This window comes from Mus musculus, chromosome 1 (assembly GCF_000001635.26).
Source record: "Mus musculus strain C57BL/6J chromosome 1, GRCm38.p6 C57BL/6J".
Lineage (NCBI taxonomy): Eukaryota > Metazoa > Chordata > Mammalia > Rodentia > Muridae > Mus > Mus musculus.
The window spans coordinates 46,842,062-46,865,913 of record NC_000067.6 but is presented as its reverse complement, the minus strand read 5'-3'; the positions used below and the strand labels follow the sequence as shown (position 1 = coordinate 46,865,913).

At 40.6% G+C, this 23,852-nt stretch overlaps 1 protein-coding gene across 5 annotated transcripts in view; it reads left to right on the top strand.

The window, feature by feature from the left end:
- Positions 1-23,852, top strand: part of Slc39a10 (solute carrier family 39 (zinc transporter), member 10) — a 118,233-nt gene that overhangs the window by 59,863 nt on the left and 34,518 nt on the right. For 2 of the 5 annotated variants that reach the window (NM_172653.3, NM_001356416.1), the window contains exon 1: positions 12,296-12,443. The exons of 2 other annotated variants lie outside the window; for them this stretch is intronic. The gene's annotated coding sequence lies outside the window, so the exon portion shown is untranslated. Of the gene's footprint in view, positions 1-12,295; positions 12,444-19,502; positions 23,632-23,852 lie in introns of those variants that run through there. One more of the 5 variants, XM_006495933.4, reaches the window with a different exon arrangement.

The following is a 23,852-nucleotide window of genomic DNA, read 5'->3' as shown; positions in this document are numbered from 1 at the left end:
TAGTACTCTTCTAGCAAATTCTTCTAGCATCAAAGCAAGTTTGAAATATTTAGGAGACAAACCTGTGTACATTTTGTTCATTTGTTCATTTTGTTGTCTTATCTTTTCCTCGGTCATATGAATTGGTAAAGTTTTAAGCTTTTACTGGGATAGAAAGAAATGAGAGTGAGCAGGTTGCATTGTTGAATAGGATGTAGACAAGTTAAGAATGAAGAAAGAACATTTATGCATAAGCCATCCTGTACATATGCCATCAGCCATATTTGCTGGCTTTTGGTCCAGGGAAGCCATTTGCAGTATCTGTTCTCGTAGAGTTCAGAAAGTACCTCCTTTGTGCTAAGCAGTGTAAGTGATATTGAGGTACCACTATGTTGAACAAGGCACAGGCCCTGCTAGCAAGGAGATGGTGAGCACAGGACACATCCTTGCTTACAGAGTGTAGACAAATAGGCCACAAGTGCAAGCTATGCGCTGTGGTGGGGAGTCTAATTGCTAGTGTGAAGGAAGACTCCTAAACCAGAGGCTTGGATAGGGAAAGGAGTAAGAAAGCTAGAGCTGTACTTCAATGGAGCCCTGCAGGACAAGTAAGAGATGATGGGAGGGAGGTGCAGAGGAGAAGGGGTTCTTTAAGCATAGAAAAGCAGAGTACTACAGTAGACAGAACAAGTCCTTCAGTGTGGCTGGCTCCATGTCCAAGAGATACACTGTTCACACTGCAAACCACAGGTAGAATTGAGACAGTATGAAGAAGCTAGTCAAATTTTAACATTTTTATTTAGCACATATATTTAAAATGTCACCTCAACATATATTCAATATGAAAAAAGTATTGAGACAGTTTCCAGCTTTGTACTAAAATGTAGAAATCCAAGTATGTTTCACAGTATACATATCAGTTTAGACTACCCGAATATCAAGTGCTCCAGAGCCAAACATGGTAGACTAATGGCTGCCATATCAGACTTTCCAGTTCTAGAGTGGAGTAAGGAGAGACTAAATTGCAGAGATACTATAGGAACTGGGTAGGTCCAATGTTTGTCAGCTTAGGTGTTTACCTCAGAGACTATGGAAAGTTCTGGAAGTTTTATGCAGGGAAGTAGTTGTGCAGGATGGATTAGAGGTGGGCTTTTTCTGCAGCCAGCCAGTTGTAGATAATAAATAACTTTTAGTAAGGGAGCAATGTGGGCACAGTGCCATGCAAGAGTCAAATCACGAGCATAAACTGGTGCAGTGGTGGCATGCGCCTGGTATTCCATTGACTTTCAAGGCCAAGGAGGCAGGACTTGCAGCCCAGGCTTGAGCCCAGGAGATCGATTGTGGCATGGGGTTCGTCTTGGGGGAGGAATTGTAAGAAGAGGTATTGATAGGTGTAAACCAGAGGACACTAGAACGATTATGTGGCTTCTGTTTCCCCTTCATCACCCTTCCAGGAAGTACAACAGAACCTTTCTGAGAACTAGAGCAAGCTATGAGGGGTAGACATTTGAGCTGCTGGTGAGACAGCCCACTGTAATGTTCATAGCTAAAACTGAGTCAGATGTCACTGGCATATAATTAGTAACTGAGGTCATGGGACTAGCTGAAGTCTGGATGTGGTTTGTCCTTAAGATCAAATGTGTCAGAAGGTTTGCTACTACAGTGGTAATATTGAGAGGGTTTTACACTTTTAAGGGGCGGGTCCTAGTGCGACACATTCAGGCTACCCACTTCACCATGTCATCTCTAGTGCATATATATGCTTCCATTATGCCCTCTGACATGTCATGGCTCTCCAAGGGGGCTCTCACCAGAGACCAAAGCAGTTGAGCCACCTGATATTGAACTTTTAGCCTCTAAAACTGAGCTAAACAAATCTTCCTTTTTCCCCCCAAGGCACTCCTCTGTTATTTCCTAATAGTTAAAGAATGTAGACCAAACGGAGATACATAACATTATTTCAGAATGAGTGTATTTTTGTGATTCTCCAGTCTGATTTGTTTTGAACTGAACCCACTCCTTAAGCATGCTGGGCAAGCACTCTGTCTCTGAGTTCCATGCTCAGCACCTCCAATCTGATCTTCTAAAAACAGTGTCTGAGAAACTGATTTTAAAATGCAGAATTTGTTTTTCACCCTTCAGTGTCCTAGTTCCCTAGGACACTGTACTCTGTTGGACTCTGTACTTTGAATGAGAGTCCTTACAGATGTTGATGCAAGTACTCCTTAAAGCAGCCCTTTACAAACACCAGTACAGCATAACAAATAAAGCTATTCAGAAGAGTGTGGCTATGTGTAGAGAGCTGAGAGTAAGAACCCTTGACTAAACTAGGAAATGAACCACTAGAGAGGTTGAGGAAAGACCAGAAGAATGCTGTCTGCTACCAACATGCAGAGTACGGCAAATTCTTCCAAGTGGCAAGTGAGCTCAGCTGGGGAAGGAGGCTAGTCTCCTCTACAGGGGACCGTCAGTAAGGGCCTGCTAGTTAAGGTGTCTGTTCTAGGCATGTCTTCTCATCCTGTTAAACTCAACAAATTCCTGAGCATCTGAAGGAAATGGTTAACTGCTTCAAATGTAGCAGAGAAATACAATAGAATAGCATTTGAAAAGTGACAAAGTGGTCTGGTGACTGAGATCAGCAGCGACAATCTGGGAGATGTAGTGGAATGGACACTCCACATCAATGAGTGACTTGAGGAAGGTCAAACAAATACAGAGAAAAGTCTTTTTAGGTAACCATGGCTATAAAAAGGGAAGAGAAGGAAGAATACTTGAAGGGCTGCTTGCTTGGAAAATGCTGAGGGATAGAGGAGGCCCTCCTGATTTCATTTCTTTGTATTGAGAGTCAATACTGTGAAATTATAGAATCTGCCCCTGCTTCATAAGATGCAGTTATTAAATAATATTAATGACAATCCACTTACACATCTTAACCAGTCAAATGACATCCCACCAAACTGTCTCTTCTTTTAGTAATTCTTGGAATGGATAAACCATTCTGCAGTATGGCTGCCTTATTACTGATGGTGTGCACGAAGTGCTAAGCTCTAGTATGGTAGAATTGGATGATAAAGGAGACAAAACTAGAACTTTGCAACTGAATTTCTTAGTCACCTTCTCATCCTCCTTTCCTGAACAATCATCTCTAATGGGCAGGACTCACTTGTCCCACCCAAAATGTCAGATTTTAGTTCTTGTTAACTTACAAATCAGCTATAAAGTTCTGATAAGTGAGAGGCCACTGTAGTAAAATTGTATTAGCTTTTATTTACTCTCTCCCCTGTGTCAACACTGTTCAATTACCTGCTTTAAGTAAAACGTCAGATTATCAGCCACTGTACTAGTCACTTAACATTGTTGAGTATTATTTCAGATATTGTACAAATGCAGTAAATAATTAAAAAATGAACTTTGCTCTCAGAACAGAATTTCAAGTAAAATGAGGTACACGTTGGGACCACGAGAACCTTCCTTCTAAACAAAGCTGAAAGTTTAATTAGGTTAAATGCAAGTTAGTTACTTTAAACTTTACAGCAAAGAGGGCGGGTCTATTTTGACTCTGAGCCAGTTAATTTTAAACCTGCATCTGCATCATCTTTAAGGTGTGTCTGGTAGCTCCACCCATGACCAATCTAACTGCTTTATTTTTAAAAATAGCTCATTTGGTAAAATGCTTCCTTTGCAAGCAAGGGGTACTGAGTTTGAACCCCAGCATCCACAGGAAAAAGCCAGGTGTCATGATCTGTCCTTGTAATCCCAGGGCAGGAAAGATGATTTGTGCTTGTAATCCCAGGGCTGGAAAGATAATGTGTGATCATAATCCCAGGGCTGGGGGGATGGAGACAGGTAGACCAGGGGGGCTCATTGGCCAGGAGCATAACTGATAAGCCTTAGACCAAAGAAACCCTGTCACAAAATAAAGGTGGATGTGACACATGTGATTGTCTTTTGACCTCCACACACATAGCAACACACACACACACACACACACACACACACACACACACACACACACACACACACACACACACATATACACACAGAAGGAAGGAGAGAGGGAGAGGGAAAGACCTTGGGGGTAGGTCACTGGGCTGAAGAATAGTAACATAGTAGTATTCTGGCTCTGGTAATTGCCAATATTTGGTGGTCTCAGAAGCTCCCAGTGACAAAGCTATTCTTTCATATATGAAGTTCTTAATAAAAATCCAAGGAGAAAATGACATTTTTTTCTTCCTTTTTTCCTTCCTTCCTTCCTTCCTCCCTTCCTTCCTTCCTTCCTTCCTCCCTCCCTCCCTCCCTCCCTCCCTCGCTCCCTCCCTCCCTTCCTTCCTTCCTTCCTTCCTTCCTCCCTTCCTTTCAGTTTTCAAGACAGGATCTCACTATGTAACACTGGCTGTTCTGGAACTCACACTTTTGAGCAATTGGTCTTGAATTCACAGAGATCAAAATTCTTTTCCATCTAGTGTTGAAATTAAAGGTTGCACCAGTATTCCTGGCAACAAAATGAAAACAAATGAACAAACAAGAAAACAAACAAACAAACAACCCCCCCCCCTCCTACTTACCTGGAATAGCTCTGGTCAAAGGTATCCTTAGCATGCATTGGGTCCTGCTCCCTAGAGCCTATGTGGCAGTGTCCATACATGTCTTATTTTAACAGTTTATAGCACTGAGGAAGGAGGATCAATGTAAAGAACATGCTGGGCTACATTGTGAGTTCCAGGCCCATTTAGGGTACGTAAGACCTTATCTCAGAAAAACAACCAAATAATAGACCAAATAACCAACAAAAACTCTATGTAATCATTTACATGGTATAATAAATTCCAATTCCTCGAATACCATACACACTAGGTAGTATATTTGTTTATTTTGTATTTATTGCAACATTTTAGTTTATTTTTGATCATATTTTTATCACCTCAAATAGACACTATGTACCCACTAAACATTAACTAGCCATTCCCTCGTTGTTTCCCCTCCCTACTGCAGCCCCTGTCTTCTACTTCTCATCTTTATGAATTGCCCGTTCTAAGTGTCTAATGGAAGTTCAGCCATGTAATAGTTATGCTTTGACTGCCATATTTCACTTAGCAGAGTGGTTTTAGGACTCATTCTTCTTAGAATAGGTATTTCTATTTGAATTTTGGTTGCGAATCTTAATGTGTTTGTTACATTTATACCAACCAATAGAAATTAAACAAACCCAAGCACTGTGAAATATGGCCCCCTCTTATAGATAATGAAGATGAAGGTAGAGGCCACAGGTAGAGTTTAGGTTCAATGTGGATCTCTTTAACACTTCCCATTTTTAAAGCTTTCCAACTTTAGTTTTCTAGTACTGCTATAACATATCTCCTTAGATTTGGTATCTTAAAACCTAATAAATAATAATAATAATTCTTTCACGGTTTCTGTAGGTCTGAAGCCTGGCTTTTCCCTTCTGGAACAAAACCCCAGACACCAGTAAGGCCCCCTTTTCCCCAGAGGTTCCAGTTCTTGCCATTGCTAGTTTCTTGAGGCTGCCCATGGTCCATTTGTAGAGGTTTCTGCACCACTGACCATAATTTTTCTGCCTTATTTTCAAATAACTTGTAGGGCAGAGCCCATGAGTGCACGTGTGGAGGTCAAAGGACAATCTGTGGGAGTAGGTTCCTACTTTCCACCAGGCAGGTTCTGGAGTCAGCTAGTCAGACTCCACAGCAAGCTCCTTTGCCCACAGAGCCATCTTACTTCCTCTTTACTTTTGTCTGCTGCAGACTTTCTTCCTTTCCCTCTTTCTTCCTTGTTTAGGGATTTGTGTAATTAAATTAGGCCCTTAATTCCATGATCAGCTTTTATTTCTTTTTGACTTAACATATATGCAGGTCCGTGGATTACAAGAAGGGCATCTTTGGGGAGGAGACAAATTGCTTCTGCCTACCACACTAATCTTCCTTACTGCCTGTGCTCATAGCACCTGCCTGCTTAAAATTCTCCTGCGGCTCCTAATATACTCTGGTATTCAGATGCCTTAACCTGGTACACAAAGGCCCTGCTTACCAGTCCTGTCTCATCTCTCCTAATCCTTCATGCAAAATGAAATACTGCCCCCACCCAAACAGACAGAGACACACACACACAGATAGACACATAGAGAAACAGAGAGACACAGAGAGACCGACAGACTCACATAGAGACACAGAAAGACAGAGAGACAGAGAGCATTGTTTGGCTCCCTTCCAGTTCCCTAACTGAAAACCATGCTTTCACTCGTACCACTCATCGGCGTGCATCATCTCATGACCCCGTGTTTTTACCTGGCTCTCCTCACTCACCCTTAAGTCAAATGTCAGATGTTGCTAAAGCCTGAGTATAACCCATTTTTACCTCTGCTGCCATAGCAACCATACCTCTCTCTAGCCTAGCATTTGCCACTGTATGCTATAATTACCTCCTTAATTACCTCCTCCACCAGACCATAAGCTATTTAAGGGCCAGAAAATCATTTTGTCCACCCTGGTATCCCAACTACTTAATGCAGTCGCTTGCATATAACAGAAACTCAAAGTCCTGCTTGAGATTTTATCTATCCCTCAACGCTGGGCTGTTTTTCTAAGGCAGAATAATGAATTTCGCTTTAAATCTTTTCGGGCATATTTTTTCAATCCCAACCTAGTCTTGCCTGATTCCATATTAGTTGCTTACATTTAATTTCCAGGAAGGAATTCCTTAACACACACCTGATCCCCTTAATTTTTAATATAACTTTACTGATATAAATATATGCTTGAACAACAAGATCAAATGGTCATGATGCAGGGGAAGGCTTTCAAAGGAAGGTAAAAGTGGATTGGCTAATGACAGTCTGTGTTGTAGAAATTATTTAAATCTCAGCCCAAGGTTCCTACCCTGCCTTAATTAAGTTCCTGGGTGAGAGACACACTCACTTTATATTTACAATGTGCCTTAATCCGTATAAAAGCCGAGCAGATACCTAGCCTCCACGCTATCAGAATCTACTTTCCCATGGATAACCCCGAGTTATTGCTTACTATTTACTATGTTTCACTGGAGCTGCTCTTAACTACAACTGGCTAGCACACAGGGCCCTGTTTTTATGGCTCACCTAACCCATGGTGGTTTCTCTTCTCCCTCTTGCACTTTCTCTTCCTCTTCCTCCTCCTCCTCTTCTTCCACTGCCTCCTCTCATCCTCCCCCAAGCCAGGGAAACCTAAACCCCACCTATGTCTCTTCTGCTCGGCTACTGACTGTTTGCATCTTTATTCACCAATTAGAAATAACTTGGGTCCGGGTCACAGGGGCTATGAGTAGACTCCAGGTCTTGGGGGTCCACACTTAGCATTACAATAGACAGTGTAAGACAAAATCTCAACAATTCTGATTCAAAAGACTAAAGTGAATATCACCCGCAGAGCTGCTTTAAGCTAGAGAAGTTGAAGATAAAGCAAAAGGAAAGAACAAGAGTGCACACTACAAGTACCTCAATATGTTTTGCTTTTATTCTTTATTTCACTTACCATTACATCTAAAGTTTTCATTGGCCCACAGCATTTACAGACTAGCAAGAGCCAGTTCATGGATCATTTTTCTTTCATTTTTAAATACTACTGTTTCAGAGAAAGTGTCTAGATATCTTCACAAAACTCAGGCCTGGCCTAGTCATGCATGTGTGTTAGGGTGGTACAGACGTGACTATACATGGAGGCTGGAGAACAGCATCCACTGTTGTTCCTCAGGTGCCAGCCATCTTGGTGTTTTGAGACAGTCTTTCTCTTATTGCCTCTAGCTTGACAAGTAGGCTAAGGTGGCTAGCCAGGAAGCCCCATGGACCCCATCACTAGGGCTAGATACTTGTCAACACATTCTGAGCTTTTCATTGGGTTCCTAGGATCAAGCTCAGGCCTCCATGCGTGTGTGGCAAGCACCTTTTGGGCTAAGCTGTCTCCCCAGCTTCTGGCACAGTCTTGCTATTAGAGGCAGAAGTATGAGTACCATCTCAGGAGTCAGACACCTAGGGCTGGGATCCTGGTTCTGCCATCTTGGGATTTCAATGAAATGGACAGGCACCATGATATCCACTCTACAGGGTTATAGTAGGAATGAATTGTATTTAAAACATTGAAATGTTACCTGACACTTTTTAAACCACGCATATTCATGTGCTTAGGGTGGGAAGGCAGACTATGAAATATGACTGCTTGGAGAAATGATGTCCTTATCCTTATAATTAGAATGAAACTTGAGTATGAAATCATCAGATGCCATGGGTGAGATCATCCACAAACAAGCAAGCTAGCCAGGCACTGTGAGTCCTCCACTACTGGGCATTGCCAGATGGGTTCTCCATAATCATGGGAAATTACCTAAAACTTCTCCCAACCTGTGTGATGAAAAGAAGTGCTGATTTATGCATGTCCATAAAGAAAAAAAAAAGCAGCCTTAAATAAATAAAGCATGTTACTTCACTTAGAAGAAAAACTAATGCAAGAGAAATTCAGAAATTACTATGTCACTTTGAAAAAAAATTGCTTTGCTTACTTCATGTGTATGAATGTTTTGCCTGAATGCACATATGTGTACTGTGTGTGTGTGTGCTTGGTTCCTGTGGAGGTCAGAAAAGGGCATTGGCTCCCTGGAACTACAGCTCTGGATGTTTGTGACCGAAGGCATAGGTGCTAACAACTGAACAAGGTCTTCTAGAAGTTTAACAAATAACAAATGAACTTTAACTCATGTTAGTCATTTCAACACTTCATCTATCGCTTTCCCCAAAATGAACAATGTTGTTGAGTATTTTGACAAATGAAAGTAGGCAATATTTGCTAAGTATATCTTGGCTCAAGTGATAGACTTGCTTGTTTCTGTAGATGTTAGTTATGAAATGGTTCTCATTATTACCAGAAAGCTTTGGGCAAGATCTGAAACTTGTTTTCCTGTGATGACATTTTAAAAAATGAATCTTTAACAAGTGTTTGTTTCAACTAACTCAATAAACTTTTAAGATATTTAATGGTAACTCATGGTTAATTGTTCTCATGTTGGTAATTTCCCTTAAACTGAAGTGTAATAATCATAAATACATTTAAGATTTGCGATATTAATGATAATTTTTGCTGCTTTTGTTTCTGATTCCTTTGGACTAGGAGCTGAGTTATTGAAAGTCAAGTTAGCTTGTGCAGCTGGAAGTTTAAAAGATCTAAACTGGCCACCTGGTGGCAGCTGGGTCCTGTGTCTTCTGCAGGGGGTCACCAGACCTGTTTTTCTTCATTTTAATACTCTTGAGTGGGAAATGCCGCCTGAGAGCAAGAAAGAGAAGTGGGCTATTTGTTTATCTTTGTCCTGCACCCTTCCACCCTTCCAGCCTTAGAATCTAAGCACATTTGCTGCTTTGTTGGAACGTCTTTTTCACAAAACGCCTGAAAAACTATATATACTCCATGAGCAGCATAAATAAATAATAGAATAATAAGGCCCAGCACTGAAGAGCTAGCAGGGGTGAGTGAGTATGCAGAATAGGGTGGGGTAGGGAAGCTTCCTGATGCCACAGGGGTAAATGTCTTGGCTTTAGTTTACTCTTCTGAGTGAACCTCCTCTTTCTCATGAATTGGATCATCTTACTCTGAAGGGCATGTTGACGTGAATCTGAGGTAGCTCTACATCTTCTCTGCTTTGGCACCTGCCTCAGCAACCCTCAGAGGAAAGCCCTTCTCCTAGCAGTGCCTAGACCAGGGTGCAGCTATTTTAATGGAAGAGTCAGCTTCACAAAGGATGCTGAACTAAGTTTTTCACTCCCAGGTATGGAATACCACCGAGTCTCTAGAAATGATAACTGTTCAACTTAAAGCCTACATTCAGACCCTTGCTTACAGGAGCCTGACACCTTCCTTTCCCAGGTTTTAAATACCTGTTCTGGTGCTCAGTCCCTTGTATTTCACTCCATTTAATCTTCCTTCTTCTCTTAATGACTTTTCTAGGATGATCCAAATCTATTTGGTCATGTGAGAATCCGTGTTTAGATTCAAGTGTATTAAGGAGATTTTTTTTTTTTAGAAATCATTTATTATTACTAATCTTGATTCATGAAAAGAACAACTGGGTTTGAAAGGTCTGATTTCTTAGAATCTCTCCTGCCCTTTGTAGATTTCATTACCACCATAACTGTGTTGTGGATGGTGAGCACTTTCTCAAAATTAGAAGGGAAGCTGGGCCTCTGTCCTGGGCTTCCTTTAGTGACAGTTAAAGTTCAAGGTGGGGTGTGATTTGTATGCCCATTGTTATATTTGGCTCTTTCCTAATCCTTGGAAGAACTAAAAGATTCATTGGATTCACTATATTGCCTCATAGAAGTAAAACGGTTACCTTTAAATTTCAGATACAGATACATGAAATAATACCGTGACTGAAGCTTTTAGCACTTTAGTTGCCACAATCTGAAATTCTCGAAAATCTTGAAAGGACTGTGAGAGATTGAGGAGTATGGAGGAATCCCATTAACAGCTGTAGCTACTAACTGCTCTCCATGGTCATACTTCAGTGTTTAACCAAGTATTTAGATGTACCTGTGCAAACCAGGTGAACATTGGTTTTGTAAACAAATAGCCCCAAATCACTGCTCGAAACTTGACTCAAGGGCTCTAACTTATTTGAAAAATGTTTATAAATATATATATATATATATATATATATATATATATATATATATATATATATATTGACAATGTGTTTAATCAAATAATTAGAAGCCTTAAAATACCATGGCAAATTGGATATTTTAATGCTTTGTACCCAAAGGATCTACTGGTAAACTCTATACAACTTAAGTCATTACTTTTTGTGTAATCCCCAGCTTAATTCATGGGTCTGAGGACTGTGGTCACTCTGCTATCTTCTTCCACTAATGTTGAGGCCTGAGGACTTATCAGAATGTCTTCCTTTGACAGCAGAGAAAGAGGAGTAGAAGAAGCTCACTGTGGTTTTAGCCACTCATTAAGCACTCGAAAGATGTTCCGTGTACAGGTAGAAAACAAAAGGCAAAACAGCTTCTTTCATGGAGTTCAAGTCAGCGAGACAGGCCACGTAGCCATACCGAATAGGTTTGGCTTTCTATGCCCCTCCTCGGTTCTCTCAGGCAAGTTACTTATTTCCTATGACTTTATTTCCTGGGTAGTCATTCTTCAGTCTGTTAGGAATATTAAATTAATACACACGCAAAGCATGCTGGAGGTACCTGATACATAAAGCTGGCAATTACTACTGCTCAGAGTTATATGCACTCTGTTCATCCATAAAGCAAGGCCAGAATTCACTTTCACTAGTAAATACGCTCAGCTTGAATACAGAAACACAGGCATCTGGGCAGAATACAAATAAGCCTAGACATGAATTAAGAGTCAGGAAGCAGAGTAATGAATAATGAAGCAAAGAGTTTGCCGAGCCTCCTTTTAAGAAAATTGTGGGTTGTTAGTTGCTTAAGAGGGGAGGAGGCCATTGAGAATGGCGGTGTGAGCAAAGGGATCCAAGAACAGGCAGGATATAAGCATGAATGCACCGGTGTTGCTGGGCGGATGGGGGGGGGGGGGCTTGCCTTTGGGTGTAAAACTGTTCCAGTAAGAGAAGGTGGTGGGAAGTCCTTGGATGGGTACCCAAAGCTACCAGAACTACGTGACATTTTTAAACTCAACTCCTTTCTGTTTGGGAAGTCCCACTGTAAGTGCTCTTTAAATGGGGGTGCGGTGGGGGGAGTTATGCAAAACACTTTGCACATAGCACTAAAGTTTAGTTTTGCCCAGAGACTGGCACGGTCGCTGGGACAGAGGGGGCGGAGTTAATTTAATATAGATGTCTAACCCGTGTACAGATCAGCAATCCTAATTGATCACTCCGAAACTTCGGCCTAGGACGCTCGTTCTCCAGGCTTCTACGTCTCATCCGCTAGCCCAAGGCCTCAGCAACCGACGTGCGAGGCCAGGCGAGGCGACCAAGGCCGTTCCACGCATGCGTTAAAAGCCGCCCCAACTCCCCCCAATCCCCGAGGAGTCCTTTCTCAGAACAAAACTAGCGCGGAGCTACAGAGCTCCGCAATTTGCGTAGATCTAATTTCTTCCAGTTGCCGCCAGTCGGTGTAGCTCCCGCCGGTGCCGCCGCTCTCCTACGCCAGGCGCGTCCGCGAAGTGAATGGCTGAACGCTGCCGGTGCGCCGCCGGCGTAGCGCCGATCAGGCCGAGGTGCGGCTGCGCAGGGCGCCCGAGCGGGCCGGGTGCGCCGCCGGCGTAGCGCTGAGGCGGCCAGGGTGCGGCTGCGCAGGGAGCCGGAGCAGGCTGAGTGCGCCGTCGGCGTAGAGCGCCGGCTCTCGCGCTAGGCTCCGCGACGCAGATAGCGCAGGCGGCTTTGGAGAATACACGACTGGGTGCAGCCGGGGTTTGGTACCGAGCGGAGAGGAGATGCACACGGCACTCGAGTGTGAGGTAACTATAAAACCCCGATTTGTTTACATTCCCTCCCCCAGAACCGGCCCCGTGCGCGGCGGAGCCTGGGAGTCCCGGGACGGCTGGGGAGGCTGGGCGGCCGGGTTGGGGCTGGCACCGGGGCCTCTGGGTTGGGACGCGTGTGTTCGCAGCTGCTGCAGGCGGTGGCGGCGAGCAGGAGAGCGGCGCGTGAGGCTGGGGCCAGCCGAGTGTGCCGCGTCGGCGGTGGGGGACCCGCGCCCCACGGCCTGCTGCGGGGCCGCGGAGCGGGCAGCGCCGGTTGAGGGCTGCGCGGGCTTCCCGCGGCCGCCGTACGGGGGACCCGGGACCCGAGGCAGGTCCCAGGGGCTCGTCTGCGGGGGGTAACGGACGGCGGCCGCTCAGCTCCGGGCCAACCGAAAAGGCTCGGTGGGGCGCGCGGGAACTGCGTGTGGCGCAGCCCACGGGTCCCGGAGCCGGGTTGTGGGGCGACCGTGGTGCGGCCGCGGGCTTTGTTCCCGGCCACCGGGGTGTAGGGTGGCGTGGGCGCGGTTGGGAGCGGAGGGAAGTGGCCGGCCCACCGCGGGGTCCGCATCCGCTCCACGCTTCGCTCCTCCCTTGGGGGGGGGGGGGTCTTCGGAACTCTCCAGCCTGGCGAGGCGTCGGGTGGCGTGACGTGGAAGGGCTTCCTGCGGCTTCTGAGAAGACGCGTTCACGTGGGAGCCTGTCCACATGGGCCGAGTTTAAGGAGCTGGGCACGTGGAAGAAATCTCACCGCAGGACGCCCCGCCACCGATTTGGAAGGGTCCTTCACCCCAGTGTCTGCTCCAAGTGACACAAAGCATGAGTTAAAAGACAGTACAACCCACCGTCTCCTAGAAACTTATTTATGTCTCCGTTAAGTGCGGTAACTAGCGGGTGACAGGTTTCTTGTATGTTTTCTTTTTGGATGTGTATCTAATGGTAATTAAGAAAAAGTAATACAAGAGCTGGAGGCTTAGAATTGTTAACAGTGCTATTGGGAAGCCTAAACAAAGCAGAACTTCTGTGTACAGAGTAATGTTAGGATTCCCGTAATCTACAAGTATTTGAGTACCTTGTGAGTCATTTCTCCTGGACCTTGGGAGTCCATCCCACACACCCCTCTTCCTATGTGCATTGGACATTACAGTAGGATGAAAGACACATCAGTGATAAAGTGATAAATGCTGTGAAGGAAATAAAATGTGCTGGTGGGCATTTTTAGCATTTGGTGTTTTCTAGAATAAGGGTCTTGGATTGTGACTATAGATTATTAAGGGTACATAAAGTTACATTGAAAGAGTTAATGGGAAACTATTTGGCTTTGATGGAGTAAGCCATACTTGAATAAAGCATTAAATATCAACGGTACTGGCCTGCCTAATAATGACTAACTTCAAACTAGCAAGAACTAAAAATTATACTTAAAGGATTTAAGTGTTTTGTATTACTGTAATTTTGGCCTGTATTCAGGAAGTTACATCCTCACCGAAAAGTAACTGAATTTCAGTGGTTTTAATCTCTCCCCAAATTGACAAAACTGAATTCTATCAACTAAGCGTGGTTAGGAACCCATGCGCAAGAATGAATGGTTTTGGTGCTACTTTAAAAGAGGTGGCAAAGACGATTTCTCAGGTGATACCTGAAGGCACAGATCTATAAACCCAGCTACTTTGGGAGCAGGGGTGGGAGGAGACTGAGGAAGGAAGCTGGCAAGTTAGAGTCCTGGAGCTTGTCTTAAAAGTTAAGTAAAAGAGCTGAGTGGTAGGAAACTTGCCCAGGGTTTGCACAAATCTACACTTAATTGTTAGTACTGCAAATAATGTATGCCTGTATGGATATGTATCATGAGCTATGCAGGTGAATACCCTTTATCTGAAATGTTCAGGACCAGAAGTGTTTTCAGCTTTTGTTTGTGAATTAGGAGATATTTGGATATATTAAATAATGGAGTGTTTCTTGGGCTAGGGCCCAATTCTGAACATAAATTGAACTTTTACTTTGTATAAGCCAGGGTACTTACACTGAAGGACATTTTACAACCTTTTTTCTAAAGTTAGAGTTTGCCTGAGACCTGTCCAGACAAAGTTGGAGCATGTTAGTTCCCAGAACATTGTAAATTCCGTAGCATTTCAGATTTCATTACAAGGTGCTACCTGGATTAGGTCTTCCTTTTACAGCCTCTAGTCCCCTGAGATAGCTTGTAAACTACCACCCTCATCCCACTTTTTTGTCCAGACTTTTGTTTTTTCTTGATGCTTTCCCTATGTAGCTCTTGTGTGTCTGGAACTCAGGATCCACTTTCCTCAGTCCTTGGAGTCACCTTTGGCTCTGCCAGATTTTCAACCCTGGTTTGAATTACTTTGAGGAGGCCTAATGTTTAGCATGCAAGCATTGCTCTAGGAAACCTAAGCGATATATGGAGAAGATAGGGGTGTGTGTGTGTGTGTGTGTGTGTGTGTGTGTGTGTGTGTGTGTGTGTGTGTGTATTTTTTCCTCCCCAAGGGAAATTGTTCAATAGCTGAGCTGAACATTTGTTCTTAATTAAAGAAATTTATATTACATTCCTCTTGGCTCTGCAGAACCCTGGGTATTGAGCAGTATTGGGATGAATTTAGGGATTTGGAGTGAGGTTAAAGATTCAAAAACTGGATATACTATTAACTAATTTGGTTACCTTTGCAGGTTGCTTTAGCCTGGAAGTATTATAAAACCTATTCAGGAGTTTAATACGGCCTTTAATGATGATGAACCAGATAGTTGTTCTAACCCTTTCTACATTCAAACGTTTCTGTAATGATTGAATTTACTCTTTTGTTTTGCCTGATAATTGATTACCCTAGGATGATACTTAATGCTTCTACTCCTTGGGCCTTTGAGAGAATACATCTTTTAAATCTGTAGCTCATATGTAATAGCTGATAACTGTACATTTGCCTTTTTACCACTTTTATTCTGTACTTACCTGTGTATGTTTTGGTTTCTTTACAAAGCCAGATTTCTGAAGCCTATACCCCACAGCTTTTTGTCACAAAGCATCCCTGTGCTATGACACATTCAGTGACTGGGTGTAGGTAGGTAGCTTGTCTGTTGGTTTCAAACTCAGCATTGACTTAAAATCATGTGGATAAAAATACTAGTCATGAGTGTAGTGCCTGCCTCAGGAGTGGAAGTGCTGAGTTTTGTATCAAAAGGACTTAGTCACTAATACTTTAAACCAACATTAGATAAAGGAGACAACTGAAATTGCACGAGAAATGGAGGCAATCAAAGAACCTTCTTATCACAGTGATTTAATTTTAAGCCATCTTTCATCGTGTAACTCATACTAAAAATTATACACAAGGCTGGGGTGTATCTTAGCAGATGAGCTGTCTCCATAGTGCAGCCACTAACTTCCATAGTGACTTGCTGGGTTTCTCTAGCCCTACAGCAAAATGAGTGAATACAGTGTCATATCCTCTTTCTCTGTCTTTGTGTCTTGTCTGTGAGTTGATTTCCTGATACAATCCTCAACAGTTTGCTGCCCCCTAGTGTTTGATTTACTTTGAAGTTTCTTGGCACCTGCCCTTAGACTGCATTCCCTTGGATGCACCTATGGCTTTCCAGCTGCTCACTGCTGCCAATAAGAATGTGTAGCTATTTTTTTTTAAACTGATTGTGATTACATTTAGCCCTGAGTTTTCTAAGTGGGGGGAAAAAAAAACTGGATAGACAGAGAATCAAGGTACCTTCCAAAAGAATATGTGGGCTATTTTTGTTTTTAATTGCAAAAGCAATTTGTTAAAATTAGAGAGGTAAATGTTTGAAGTTAGCTTTGTATGTGAACAGTTTTCTTTATTTAATCTGGGCTTCTTGTCTTGAAAAGGGTTGTAAACTTTCTGGCTTATTTTGAACCATGTAACTGTGTTGTGCTGATAATAAAGTTTGAAAACGTCAAAATCACATGGTGACTTTGTTTTAAAAATTAATTTTTGAAAAAAAGAAAGTCTCTAGGTTATTACCATTAGATTTCTTCATCTTTTATGGTTTCAGATATTGCCAATTATCAGTTTCCAAAACATTTGTTTTTATAAAATCTGTGGTTGGGCCACAGTCATGCTTAGATTTTTCTGAAATAAGAAAATATTTTAATTCTCGGTTAAAACTTACTGAAACATTTAGAAGTGTGTTCAATAGGTATAAAGCAATATAAAACTGAAATGAGAAATTTTAAATAACACAGTTACTGAAATCATTACCAGCTCACTGTAGGCCATCTGTAGTACTTAGAAATGTTATTGTTGTATTCTATTCTGTCACATAACAGTATAGAATAGAATGTTATTTTCATAATTATTTTTAACGTATTCAGGATTGTAGGCTATCCAGGTTCAGGGACTGGATACCAAATGAACTTTTATTGTTAAAAATGTTCTAATGGGATACTAATAGCTACAGGTTTATTCAAATTATAGATAGCGTCTTGTTCCAGTCAGGGTTTTCTTTTTTTCTCTCCCTCCTCCTCTTCCTCCTTCTCCTCTTTCTCCTCTTCCTTTTCCTCCTCCTCCTTCTCTTTCTCCTCTTCTTCCTCTTCTTTTTGGTGGTGGTGGTTTTTCTATTTTTTTTTATTTTTTTTCGTGGTTAATAGTAGAAGATTTTATAATTACCCACTATATAAGTTCACTTTTTAATTCTTTTAGAAGATACTTTGCTATTGAAAGAAAGGGAAATATCAGCTAATAGTTTTTGAATTAACATTTCAACAGCAATAATTTTGTCCTTACTTTATATTCAACTTTTAGAGCCAGTTCATTACAAAAAAGCTTTTAGGGATGAGACATAATTCAGAATGTTGTAGGGAGCATCCTTATTGACCGGAGTTATACCAGAATTCCTGCGAACTGTAGCAGAGGCCAGTCTTTATTCCTCTCATTCATCTGAGACTTTTCAGTGATCAGTTTAGGATTCAAGTTGATTTTCGTTCAATATAGGAGTTAGAAAATCTCAGTTGCAGTGAGGTAATAAAGATCTGTATCCTACTGTGCTGTTTGATGTCTTAAGACATTTCAGGTGAGACGTTTAACAAACCGAGAGTATTTGTGAATTCACTGTCACGTATTTTATGATCTTTGACTTTTAAAATAGTCGTTTCTCCTGAATTAGTTTCTAGTTTATTTTCTGAGGTGTGTTTTATGTGGGCTAAATTGGTGCAGTAATGAGACGAATCTTTGGTGAGCTGTCTTTGGATGTGCCTTGCTCATTCACGTCTCATCCATGGCTGCAAATGAGAAGGTGTGTCACTGAGTAGGATGTGGGGACAGCAGGTACCCACTCTGCAGCTTTATCTGGCTAGTGTAAGTCTTCCAACCCCGGACCCATTCTTAATAGTTCATTGTATTCTACTTGTTGCTCTTAAGTATTTCCTGGTAGAATACTTGATTAGTAATGCATTCGTTCAGACGATAACTCACAGCTAATTGAGAAGCTTTGAGGACTCCCCTTTTGCATCTTCTACAGGAGAAATAGCACCTTTATTATGTCTGGAGGTGGAAGGTGAGCTGGCATGCCCTGGAGGGCTGGAATGGGACCCACCTACCACTGCCATAGGTTTCTACATTCCCCATGTCTCCTAGTCTCGCTTCTGTAATGCAGAAGTTGAATGTGTCTTCCTTGTAACTTCTTTAGAGCAGAAAATACATTATCTTTGTTTTTATGCTTTCTTTTTGCCTCTGTTTCCATTCTTCCTGTTTCCTGTTTTGCCTTTCCTCTCTTCATTAAGCACCTCATAGTTATATACTTATAAGCTGGTGAGCACATACTTGGATCTATTAGCTCTCAATACTCCCTACTGAAGATTCTCTTACATGTGAAGACATACTGTGCACTATATACTGTTAGACACAAGCTCTTTATCAAGGAAGCTGTGAGAGATCAGGTAGATGCCATTAGTGATTTCTTCCTATGTTATACAATGAGATCAGTAAAACAACATAATACAATTGTATTTCACAATGTAAATGTAAAGCCTCGTTTAATTTTAACAGTATATATAAAGTATGTAGCATCATTAATTGTATGTGATATGTGAGTGGGGGTATACACACACAAATATATATACACATACACACATATATACACATATATACTGTTAAGTACATACACATAAATAGTATATACTATAGTTTATATAGTACATATGTATGCATATATAATGCATATAATATACATTATGTAAGATATATTTTATACTCACACATGTGAGTATTCTTTTCCTATAAACTTTGATATTTTTTTAATGCTTGGAATATTTTTGTTTTTAATATTTTTTTAAATTAGAATATTCTCAAGTGAGTATTTGAATGTACTTGAGCAGTGTAATACAAACATCTCAGTAAGTTTCTATACAGTTATAGTAGTCGTTTGGAGCAGAAGTTATAGAGTTTCATATTGGATTTTGTACTTTTATTGTCAGATACAGTTTTACACACTTACCTAACACACTTCATAAAGTTCATAACAATTGAAACAAGTAAAACAATTAGCTTTATATCCCTTTTCATAACATGTTCATTACCTGCATTTTGTCCTCTTTGGAACAGAATTTGATTGTCTTTTTGCTTGCTTTTTGTGATGAGATCCAATCTAGAGCTTTGGCATACTATGAAAGTGCTCTACCACTGAGCTACATCCCCAGACTCCTAGATTCTTGCTCCAGATAGGGTCTCACTGTGTAGTCTAGGCTGACCTGGAATTTTGTAGATATTCCAGGCTGACTTTCAACTCGTAATCCTTTTATTTTGGCATCCTGAGTGCTGGGATTTACAGATCTGAAAGTTTTTTTTCCCTAAAACAGAAATGGATATAAGAGGTCCTAGTATTTTAGAGGTACTGCTGTTTTTAACTATGCTTATAAGATTATATATTAATTATGGTGAGGGGGAAAGCTTCTTATATTTAAGAATCATGCAAGGAATTCCAAAATCTTCATACGCATGGTTGCTTACATATGGTATTATCAATAATGATAATTAAATAATGACATTGAAAATCACCATGACAACTGAAAATGTGACATAGTTATAGAAAAACTGATCCATGTTGATACAACTATTGGCAAGGCAGGAATAATTATAAAAATATGAGGCAGGCTCTTTGATTCCAAAGGTAGCAGTACTGTTAATGAGAATGACATAATTGTACTCTAGATGGCAATACAACAAAGCTGAATCTGGAATTTCTCTGTTAAATATATTGAGTGCAAGAGTAAGCAGTGATAAAATTTTGTAAACATTTCTCATCTTGGAGGTAATTACAGGCAAGTATCTAGAACTAATGGTGTAAATTAGAATTAAGGTGTATGTTGTGGTTAAAACTGCACAAAAGCTTGTGAAGTTCTTGACCGGTGTGATTTTCTTCTACACATGCTAGGCTAAATATTCATTAGCTAAATATTTTTAAACTTCATTGACTTTGAGGATTTTCTTTAAAAAATCAAGTTGTCTAAAGAAGTGCTTTTAGGGTAAAAGGTGTGTCCTGTATTCTTTTTTAACATTCTTGTGTTCAGAAGTCAGCAGGCCTTGCCTGTGTAATGCAGGGTGTCTTAGGGTACCCCCACTCTTCCCACCTTCGCATTTTCTAAGTCACTTGTAGTCTTGGTTTAGAACTTTACTTAGTGTTATGTTCTTAAGATTTCAATGTTACTACAGTTGATCCATCGTAGGAAACAATTATTTTTTCCTGCAGCACTTTCTTTTCTGACCTTATATTTCCTTAGATAGCATCCTTGTCACTTCTTTTCTCCTAGATATTAAAATCCAAATCTGCTCTGTGCTTCGGATTGTAGTTACCAGAGGGAAATGAATTTAAGTCTTTGTGCAGGGATTTGTACAGTTTTCTTATAGGTTAGAAATGATTAAGGCTGGTAAGTTAGATTGCAGTTTTGTACGAGATTGCTAAATGCTTGAACTGAGTCAATTCACTTGTTCAACAATTAGAAGGCCCTAGTGGCTCAAAGTGATAATTAGCCCCAAAGTTTCCTGGTGGAGAAGTAGCCTCTGTGTTGCCAGCAGCGTCAGAACGTCTGCCAGTGTTTGAAAAGCATTACCCTGGGACATGTGGTCATTGCTCTGACTCCCACGCTCAAAAGGATCATTTTAACTGGCAGTTCTTGTGAATGGCAAGATGGTGTAACATCAAGGAAATATAACTGATACCATGGTGAAAAGGGAAAATACAGAGGGGGGCGGTAAAGATGGGTACATGGTGAAACCGTCCACCCTGGTAGTTCCAAGAATGAAGGAAGGCATCTCATCTCAGCCATTTTGTAAGGAAGGCTGTGTGCACAGGGAACAAAAAGGAGTCAAAGCCTTTACTGAAGAGTAACAAAAGCCATACATTTCAAAAGCTTTAAGGCATTTCAATAATTACTGACTGGAAGGCATCTCAGCTAGGGAGCTTTTGCTCATTTCAGGTATTCCTTGTATCCATAAGTAGAAAAGACTAGCAAAAATTAATGTTATCTTCCGACGGCATGTTTAAGGATGCCTGTAATAAAAGATGAAAGTGCAGAAATAAAAGTAATGTACAGATATTTAATAAATGTACATTAGTGAATACAGGAATACAGTATTGGGGTAATATGCTGTTTATTGTAGTTTTGTTGGATATGTTGTTTAATGGGGTATCTTAAATCAAGACATAGATGTTTATAGTCTGTTTTTTAAGTTATAGGGAAGTCAAACACTGAATTATACTCATGTTCAGTGAACACATCTACCATTGTCATGTGAATGAGCCTCGTGGAAAGATTAAGTGATTGCTTTATTATGTTTAATTTAGTTATTGAAAGTTTTATTGGCATCCTAAACTGTGGACATGGCTTTGGGAGGTTAGATGGCTGGTCACATGGGTTACAGACACAAACCACTGTACTGCTGGAGTGTTCTGTTTCTTTCTGAGAGCTCCATACTGCAGTGCTGTGTCCTTAAGTAACTTTGTAATGCTTGGATGAGTCCCTCCTACTCCTGCTGACATTGAACGATCCTGATACCTCTTGGCTGTGCTAGTTGGTCCTACTCATGCCCTTGTAACATTTTAATAACAGTCTTTTGAGCTATGACTAAGGGTCTTCTCTCACTAGTTTTGTACTTTATATAGTTTTAAGTCAAACATTAGCCGTATCACATCTAATTATGGTAATGTCTTACATTGGTAGACCTAATTGTTTCCCAGAGCAGTTTTGTATGCATTATGTTAGTTCTCTTGGTAGATGAGCATAGATGTTATTGACTTCATTTTGCTGAGGATAGTCAGTAGCAGTGATATGGTAAATAAGTGAGTATTTTTGATTTCTGGTCTGCAATGCTTTCTATAAGATGATGCATCTAGTGAGTCCATGAGGAATGAGGATGAACACCAAGTAATACTTGCACATAAGGAACATGTAAATGATGCAACATAGGAAGATAAAAACGAAAGCCTTTACCACTTAAAACTGTAGTATGAATTTTTATTTTGTTTTGTTCTGGGTTAACTATAAAACAAGCAAAGGTCAGTAGCCCCATGTTATAAGTGATAAGAATTAAAAGATGTTACTGTTTACTGAAGGACTCATAACTAATAAGGCAGCTAGTCATGAACAAATCTTTAAAAAATTTTAATTATATATTTACTTTTCTATGTGCCTGTACATGGAGATGTGTGTGTCTATATGTATGTGTGTGTGTGTGTGTGTGTGTGTGTGTGTGTATAGGTAATTGGTGCATAGTACATGTGTAGAAGGCACAGGACAGCTTTGCAGAGCCAGCTCTCTTGCAGGTTCTGAGAGTGAAACTGGGTAACCAGGCGTTTGCAGAAGCCTTTTCTCCTGTCTTGCTGGCCCTTCTAACCGACCTGACTCTGGCTGATCCTCCCACAAGCTGATTCACTCCCACACCGCACCTTTTCTGCTCCTACTGTTTGATCAAAAGAAAGAACCTACTTGTGTTTTCCTGAACAAGTGCTGTGATGAAATCTTTTAAGATGGACATTTAAAACATTTTAAACTGTGGGTTCATTTTCTGAAGGGATTTTCACGTGTGTACTAACAGTGTTATATACTTATAAAATCCCAGTTGAGCAGTTTAATGGTTTCTCTTTGAATTTCTACCTCTTTGCCTTTCAAAATAACAATGAAGAACATTTAAAAGGTTAGCATAATGAACTTATAATACTTTATTGTTAGTATTTATTGCATGCATGTCTATGAGAGAACTGGGCTGAGGTATTAACTGTATTCTTCAAAAATACACTCTAAAATGCTTTTTGTAACCCTCTTTAATTTTTAAAAATGAAATAATTAGGTGATATGTGGAGTTTATATCCAGTTGATTGCCCTTTCTAGAAGCCTAGTGCTGGAAATAGGATTCATTAGTATTTACTAGTACTTTTTTCCTATATCAGTCACAATTAGTATCTAATTGAATGACTTTGGTTTATATTGTTTATATTGGCTAAGTGCTATTAGATGATTTCTTATCCCTTTAAAATAGTTTTTGTTTTGTATTAGATATAGTAATAGTATTAGATGAGTCACTTTCCTAGTGTCCCATCTACATTCTGGTTATGGTGTGTGAAATACAATTATATGGTAGAAAGAGGCCCTGACTGTCCCGTGAGGTCAGTGCTGCAGTCTTGAAATCTCATCTTAATTGGAGGGTATACCCTCAAGGTTAACGATTCTCCAGAGTGTTTCATCTTTAATTTTGTACATTTACATGTATTTGTGTAGAATAAAATATCTATCAGATATGTGTAAAATATCTATCAGAAAGTTTGTAATAATAGCAGTTAGTGTATAAGGTGCTGTGCACTATTTGCCTGAAAAATTGAAGTGTGTAACTTGACATTATATAGTTTAAAAGCAAAACGTCAATAGAATCACTAATTGAACAATTTTGTAAGCCTTTATGGAAGAATATCCTATTAAATGTCTCAAACTTTCTCTTTCTGTAAATTGACATGAATCATCTTTATTGTATATGTATTTTGATTCATGTTTGCATTGTAAACTGGGTAAGTCAGGCCAGTTAACATTGTTCTCTACAGTGAGAAAGAACACCTGAAATCACAAAGCACTTAAGTGTGTCTTGCACAGGGTCTGCCTAATCTACCTGTGTCCTGTCAGCTGTAGTGCAAGCGTTGACCTGAGCACCTGGCTGTATTTCATGTAAGGATCTGGGTAGATTTTCTTTTATCAACAACATGTCCTGTTAAGCAAGACAGATAATATCTTTTCCTTCTCTGACTAAAAGTGTTTTGGGTTATTTTCTTTTTTTTTTCTTTTTTGCATATAAAATGTGATGACAGTCAAGTGTTTTTTTATAGCTTTAACATTTATTCATATCAGTCTTTTGGTTTTGAACATGGCCTGAGATTATGTAAGAACAC